Source organism: Phalaenopsis equestris, unplaced genomic scaffold, assembly GCF_001263595.1.
Source record: "Phalaenopsis equestris unplaced genomic scaffold, ASM126359v1 Scaffold000455, whole genome shotgun sequence".
In the NCBI taxonomy this organism is placed as follows: Eukaryota; Viridiplantae; Streptophyta; class Magnoliopsida; order Asparagales; family Orchidaceae; genus Phalaenopsis; species Phalaenopsis equestris.
In genome coordinates this window covers 297879-306874 of record NW_018164896.1, presented here as the reverse complement: position 1 = coordinate 306874, position 8996 = coordinate 297879, and positions in this window count along the sequence as shown.

Genomic DNA, 8996 nt, shown 5'->3' with positions numbered 1-8996 from the left:
ATTCCTGCTCCTGTCTAATAAAACTGTTTGTGACAGATTATTCAGAATAGCTTATTGACAGAACATAAGCATATAATGCAGAAGCATACGATCATTATAGATCAGTTCTAAAAGATGACATACGGTTCTTATACACTCATGAGTGCCAAGAGAATTAAAAAAAGTACAAATACAAGTACAACAATAATGAGAAATATTAAAATATTTAATTTCAGACTTTGGTTATGTCTGTCCTCATTTGCACTGTCAACCTGAGAAAATACTATATTCCCATGACTGCTGGCATGAGTGCTGACAGTGTAATATGTGGGACTAACAGCCCACCGGAAGAAACCACAACGAGCTGAAACACCGTTGACACAACCGTAAAACTGCCTCCCAAAGCTATGAGGCTGACGTGACGTGAGCAATGGAGACGGTAATCCATAATAACAAAAAATACCTCTTTCTGTAACTGATATCCTAGAAGTCATGTTGGTATAACTACGAAAAAAACAAAAGAATCAAATGTCAGCTCTATCTTTAAAAAAAAACCAAAATTAAATGCATATGAATATAAACTTATAATCTTATTAAAGAAAAACTTGATAGATCAACAGCCACATATATCATCTATAATAGACTCCCTTAAAGTAATCATATCAGCCAACCTTTCACCATCATGATCTCCAAATTCATTAGAGTCTATATCATCCTCAGGTAATAAATGCCCACCCACAATTCCTGGAGGTTATTCGAAAACATTCAGTTCATCATTGTCAGCCATACTGAAGTCATATGGTCGTGAGGAATGTCTTCAGATGAAGTTATGTAGTGTCATTGTTGTAACCACAATATGCACCTGCTTTTGGAAAGGATACTACGACATATCACGTAGGATGACCAATTTCTTCTTCGAAACTCCAAATGTTCTTTCAATTACCCCGCGTAAAGATGAGTGACATTTATTAAACATTTTCTTTCTGCCACGGACTGTGTCACTAGCTCGCTCGAAATCAGGAAGATGGTATCTTGTGTCAAGGTAGGGCTTCAGGTATCCTCTTTGCATAGGATATTCTGCATCAACTAGATAATATTTTCCTAGTACGAAAAACACTGTTAATAAAAATGATTACCTGCTCAAATATACAAATTGGAAAACAAAAATAACCTGATGGGGGGTGAGGGAAACACTGCGATCTATTCATAGTGACAAATGACAAAATTCGACTGTCATGTGCACTCCCTTCTCAGTCTGCCATCACAAAAGTAAAACACATGTTGAAGTCGCATACAACCATGACATTCTGAGTTTGTTGAACCACTCCGACCGATGTATGCTACATTCTCGTGGTTCAGTAGTCGGGCATTAACGTGGGTACTGTCAATTGCACCAATACAGTTTTGTTTAATTGTCCGTTAGAGAGTAATAATATTGTGAAAGTATGACATGTAATAAAATAAAAACACTCATAGAAAAACACTCATAGTTACCTTGAAATATGGCATGTATCAAAGATTGTTGACAATTTTTTCTGGAGTGGTAGCAAATGATGGATCCTCTGGTTTAATTATTTGAGCTGCTAAGCTAACACGAGTTTGTATCCCTTTAGAAAAGTAACGACTAATTGTTTCAGATGAATGCTGAAATCTTTCCATAGCTCCTTGAATTGATTCATTCTGTGACAGAATGTACATTGTTATAGCCAACACCTTCCTACACGTCGTCCTAGAAGAACCCTGGAGGCCGTGATTTACACATAACTCGTGCAGAAGATCCATAAAAATATGTGCTGTCATTCTGAAAATATTTCTGAACCTTATTGGATGGCCATAAAACATTTCACCAACCCATTTATCTCCAACAAAGGTGGATGTCATGCAAGGAATGCGAACAGTGTTATGCCGGTAATAATCCAACAACAATACTGCAATGGTAGTAGCAAATGTCATTCTTCTATGACGATCACACCGTGTATCCATCCTAAATGATTTAAAATGTAAAAAATATTTGTTAGTTCAGGCTCTAAAAAGAGTACATGATTACAACATATAATATAATTTCAAATATAAATTAAACTTCAAATATCAATTGTTGACGTTCAGAACATATAATACGCAACAGGTACATTTAAAAATAAAAGACTATATATGTAGAAGGTCCAGACATATTAAATAAAAGATTACATGATCAGAAGTTCTAAACATTTTTAAAAAATGACATAAGTAGAAAAAACATGTAGAAGTTCATAACACTACAAAAGCTACAAAAAACAATCCATAAAAAAAAATCATTCATCGACCAAAACACGCAAATATTCGAGAAGCAATTCAGGCTCTAGCGCCATGAATATTTTCATTCGCGTTGAATCCTCAAGTTTTTTCACCCACTGTGCGTGAAATTGCTTGTCTGCCGCAACTTCTGGAATAGTACCCAAAAGCCTGAGACAGTCTAAAATGTTACCATCAGAGATTGGTGGAGCTGAAAAAACTTCAATTAAACGATCGAAGGAGGTGTTTACAAAATGTTACTTCTCTTTATTTTTCTTAGCAATCTTGGGCCTCTTTAAAATTGTTCTGGACTCCCCCATATCCCTCTGGTTAATGCGAGGAACTTCTTCATCGGGGGTCAATGGCTCAGGTGTGAATTCATCTAGTATCCCTGTAAAACCGGATTCACTAGGGTTGAATGCAAACTTTCTCGTTGCGACAACCCATTTAAATATTATGTCCAGTTTTTCTTCAAATTTTGGCTCAATTCCGCAATGTTTATACTTCTTCGTTGCTTAATCGAAAAGAAAAAGTTGACCGACAGTGATATAGCATTTAGAGGGAATAGTTAGGAAATTATAATTAGAGAAAACAATTTGCGAAACTAACAATCCATGGATTATATAGAAAATTCCCTTTAATTTTTCAGCCCTCCATTCAATTGGAGCATCAATTGTCATTTTAATCGGATTTCAACCTAAACCGGCAGATCCACTCAATTCTTTGAATCTCTTAGGAATGTTTTTCCACCCTTCCTTATTAAAATACGTTTGTCTGTTCCCCAGTTATATTTCTTTAACACACAGATCGAAAAAAATATTTGTTATTTCTTTATCCCACATTACAAACGATCCCCCTTCAACAGCTTTAGACATGATCAAACTATAGGCAACAAATGATAATAAACACTTTTTAATTTTGAACTAAATAGAACTGTTGAACAACATGTTTTCATGCTTCCACCCTTTTCATGTATGCTAAAAACAGAATGTCATTTAAAAGTCTAATCTAAAATGAGGTTCGATCATGTACAAAGAACCATTCAATGAATTTGCACCAATACATAAAACAGTTTGGTTATTTACTAACAAAAACAGATATATATATATAAGGACACAAATAAATTATGTGGTTCGGTCAATGACCTACATCCACAGTATGGCATCGAAAAGTCTTTATTATGCAATTATATCAGGTTACATAAAACCATCTTAAGGGAGAACAATACAACTTGCAATTCACCCTACCATTTCTCCCTTTTGTGATAATAGAAGTTTATAGAAAAAAAATAAAAAATGGAACATGTTTTCATTCTTTCTCCATTTTGATATTTGCTAAAAACTGAATGGAACATACCAAATTTTTAAATGTGAATGGATCATACCATATTTGCAAAAAACCGAATGGTGAATGGATCACAGAAAAATTGAAAAACCCAACAACAGTTCGCAGCTCTGCTTAACACCAGTAACATTCAGCTCCCAACCATTGGTGAAAGCCTTTAGCACCAAAATAAATTTTATACCTCTAGATACAACCATCAAAACTATAAATAATATTGAAACTCCACTGACTGAAAATAAGATTTTGAGTAAAGATGAATGGAACATGTTGTAATGTTTCATTCCAATCAAGAGTAATATTTGTTACCTAGATACATAAATAAAGTCAAATTGTATGTACTTAACTCCCGAATTTCTAATGAACCAATCACATACCTATGTTTCCTATAAAAAGAAAATAACTGCAGGCCATAAACATTGTCATTCTTAACATTTCTCTAATGCTATAACATTTCCCAATGCTATAACCATTGTCATTCTTAACACGAAACTATAGATAAGAGCATGGATTCATCTCATAGAAAGATCTACAGCCCAGAAAAAATTAAAACAGAGAAACTGAAACCTTTTTGGAACGAAGAAATGAAAACCAAAATTCGTATTTGCATCTCCACGCTTTTCTTCACGCTTAGCTAGCATGGATTCCTCTCATAGAAAGTTCTAAAGCCCAGAAAAAATCGAAACCAAAATTCCTGGAACGAAGAAATTGAAACCAATATTCGGGAGTTAGCTTAAGGAAACAGAAAAAATCGAAACCAAATTTCTGCAGCGAATCCTTTGCTCTTTCGTAAAGGAAGAAAAAAAGTACAAAGCACATCGATGTTCGACCGTTCACGGCCAGCGACTATCGATCCCTCTATGAATGACAGTGAGATAAAGCATACCTTACGATCAGACAGAAAAATCGAAAGGAATCCGGGCCGATCTCCTCTAAGATAAGAAGAAATTCGATCGTAGGCACCGATCAGGGAGGGAGAACGCGAGGGAGCTCGGGGTATCTAGGAAAAATCTTTCGGCCGAGCGCTGGGACGCGGGTCGAGAGCCGCGTCGAAGACCTTAAGGAATTACTCGAAGCGGGACGCAGTGCGGTATAGTTAAGCCGCCCGAACGCCGATCCAAGCTGCCCCGAACGGGCCCTAAGTTTTTTTTAGATGTCATTGAGTCATGTGTTAGTTTATATTGAAGAAATGGTACTAGTTCTTTTACTAATTCAATTAAAGATCAATATGAAAAGTCGTTGGCTCAATCATTAATTTATGTTAAGCATTATCTAACTTGATTGTTGGCTTATTTATAGGGGCTTTGGCAAAATTAACATTAGAAGTCAATTGAGTAGCTACTTCTATAAGATCCTCTATCACCTTACTTGTCCCATCTTTTTCTAACTTTATATATTTGTTAGGCACTTGCTAAAAGGAAATTCTTTTTATTTTATCCATATATTTTGTTCACCCCTTAAGGATGTTGTTGCTGACATATCAACCCTCATTTTAGAAATCTTGCTCATTTGGTCAGCATTATTTTCTAGTATTTTTTGTAGAGCAACTCCATCGTTGTTTCTCCTACTTTTATTTCATTTTAACTCTTTACTTTTTAAACTTAACCTTGAAGGAGACAGTGTAGATGGCTGCAATGCAAGATCAGCGGTTTGACGAATTAAAATTTTTTTTACAGTGTATATAATTTAAAATCATTAGCTTCTCAAAGACAAATAAAATTTAAATTTTTATTAATTTTTTTTTATATTTTATACAAATTTTCATGAAATGAATTTTAAAGTTCCTTTTTTTTAATGAATGCTTAGTTTCTAACTCATTTTGAGCTCTATTTAGGAATTAATGCAGATGAGCTGAGCTGAGCTGAATAAGCAGTTGGCTATTTGGTCTTGAGAACGATTCATATGAGGATTATAACAAGTTTATTAAAAATCAAATAGCTTAACAAAATAAATAAATCTTAATTGTCCTATACTCAAATTTCTTATAAGCAGTTTGTTGAAAAAAATGAAGGAGTCAGGTCAAATAATGTTCTACGAGCTTGAAAATAAATATTTAAATGATACTGTTTATTGAATTGTAATCGAACTTGTGAATGAGTTTATTCATGAGCTTAAAATACTGTTCTTGGTGAACAAAAAAGAACTTAACAACAAGCTCTTTAAATTTTCTTTATTAAGTGAATAGTCATGAAAATATTCAAACTTTTTTGATTAGTTAATGAAGCAATCATGAACAAACATTAATCAAATAGAGTCATGAGTAACTCATCAAACACTAAATTCTTTTGCAGCCCTAGCTCTGCACCACTTATTCAAACCCTAGCCGCAGGAGCGGAATCAATCTTCTTTCTAAGAGGGCACACTGTCCATCTAGACCCAACGTGAGAGGAGCAAAGACACTGAAATGTAAAATAATATTTTAAATGTCCATCTAGACCCAACGTGAGAGGAGCAAAGACAATGTAAAATAATATTTTAAGAGGGACAAAACTAACATTTCAAGAGTGAAGAAGATTCAATTGTCTTCAAAATCTAAATTTGGACCCTACATAGGTCCACCGGTAAAGAACATATAAAATTTAGAATTTAATACAACTAAATGTAAAATCATAAAGTTAACAAAGGTATATAAGTGCTGCACCACATCAGCCCACTGCCAGCTCTTGTGGCAGTAAGATAATTAGATATTTTTTTATTAAGAATTTGGCCTTTACCGCCCCCCTTCAATTACCGAGAAGGCCTCTGCATTATCATTTCAGGCTTTCCTTCTTTTAGCAAAATGACAAGATAAAACAGGCTTAAAAATGCACCCCAATTTGGACTTATTATGGAATTGAAGCGATGGACCATTGGACCCCCCTATATTACATTAATCCACTGCTGACATAAAACATTATTAAAGGTAAAGTTATTTTTATAATATATGACTTTAATTTTTTGAAATATATATTGCTGATTAATAAGTTGAGAGTAAATAAAAAAAATGTTTTTATCAAATGAGCCCTCGGAAAATTCGTCTTTATTTAACATCTATAACATCTTAAGTTTACTTTTTATATTTCTACCACCTAAAATTTTTATATCATGAATGTGGCATGTGTATGTAAATATTATAATTTTGATGTTATATGTTTAAACACATAAAAATTGAGTGATTTGTTATTAAATCTTCCCATTTATTAATGCAACAGGAGATTTTGTTCCCATGATAACGCTTGGCTAGAGTTTTTCCTTACTCTAGCTTTGCAATTCCTAGGCATTACCTTCAGGAAATACGAACGTAAAACATGTTTTTTAGATTAAAATCCATTTATTGTCCCTCTTAGCTATTGGGTTTTGTTTGGGGTAACGGTAAGGTGTCATACCCTACTTTAAGGAGTTTGGAAAAATTATTTGTTCGTACTTTTTCAAAAAATTGTGATGATGCTTTGCCACCGAATCAGACTAGATGCGGTGATTACGATAAAAGTGCAATCTTTGAAAAAAAAATTGTACTAATAATTATAATTTTTTGAATAGTAGTTTCTCTCCACAATGGTTTCTTCAAACATCTGTGACTGTTAGTCTCATGTTGTTGCCCCTTATCTCAAATGAAATGAGATGAGTTTGAATGCTAGGTTTTGCACAAGTATTTTGAGCACTTAGATTAAGGGTCCGTTTGGGGCGGTGGTGCGACACCGTACCGCAGTTTTGTTTGTCTGGGTAAATTGTGTTTCGACAACTTTCTAAAAAAGCTGCAGTTAAAATCTATGTTTTACTACCACTCATGACTCGGTATGATGACAGCTTTCTAGTTGTGTTCTAACTTTAAAAAGAAAAAAAATTTGTAATAGCCACCACAGCTTTTTGAGCATCAGATTATTATCCAGGAGCTTCACAACTGTTTTTTAATAAACTACAATTGCGCCAGACAGACCCTTAAACACTATATAGAATAACAAACTTCAAACAAATTCAAACATGTTAAATGAGGTTCAAAATGAAGTTTCAATAATAGTGTTTGAATATGAACAAATTTATATTCTAATTAAAATTGAACTTATTAAATTAATTCAAATAAGATTTGAATTATATTTGAATGCCACAATATTTGCTCAATGAATTTTCAAATTTAGTTTGATTTATTTTTTGAACTTAGGCTTTAATCATTAGCTTCAAAATAGAGGTTTAAAACTTGATTCTAATGCGAACTTCTGTTTTGAGTTAATGGTTTAACCATGAGTTTCTTTAGAAATCGCCACATTAAAAATGTAGAATTATGAATTCAGCTTATGAAAAAATTCAGTTACCAACAGCCTCTTTGCATTTTCAATTCTTAGATTGTGATAAATCATCATAAACATTTGGGTTATTTTTGACTCATCATCCTTAGGGAGGAAAGTGCAAACAACTAAATTTTATCTATTTGTTTCGTTTGAAGGAATAACTTGTTAATTGAAGGATGAAAATTATGTTATTCATGTTTCTATTTTCATGTTTTCATAAGAGTTTATGAATGGAATCATAGGGAGAATATGCATATCTGGGTAAAGGATTTGGAAGTGCTGCTGTTACGCTCCTTCCATGAAGCATCTGATGTTTTGTTTTGTTGGGTTTGGCAAGGTGTTGGAGTGAAAGCTAGTTGTGTAGTTTATCAGATATGCTTTAGTTACCATTATTTCACAATATCAGATCTGATGTTTTGTAAACAAGTTGGCATTTATAAGCATACCATGGTTTGGAATGGTGAATTTATTTTGATCTTTCCTTTGAAAGGATTGAATTTGTGTGGTGGAAGAAAGTTTAGATGTTAGATATGTAAATATATGAGAATTGTCTGTTTTGATTTGTTGATTTTAAGAGATGACTTCAGAATAGTGCTTTTTGCATACATGTCACTTCACCTTTGCATTTAAATGTGCATTCTATATTGTTTAGATGTTAAAACGTGAAATTTTCGATGTGATATGTAAGATTTGGATGGTATAAATGTAAAAATTAACATTTAGCTGTTATATATGTAAGACCTTTAGACATCCTCATGAGAATCCAAAAATCACTTTGCAAACTACAGGGAATGCGAGCAAAAACTAGCCTGAAGCACATCACCTTCTATGATTAAATTTTTTCTTTTTTATTATTATTGTAAGTCGGCCGCGGGCAAGACAAAGCTACTGTTCGGATATACTTTGAATGTCCAATTTTTTTTGTGGTATATTGTTGGATCTACTATCTGTGGAGGACACTCTATCAAATAAATATATTGTCAAGACAGTTTTGTTACAAGATCATTTTTACACAAAATAGCTTCCAGAAAAAAACAATCAGCTTATTCGTATAAGCTAGAGATCAACAACTTATCAGGATAAACCGTTTATCTGAATAATTTGAATAAGCTGCAGCCGCCCCAGACCCAAAGTTCCTGC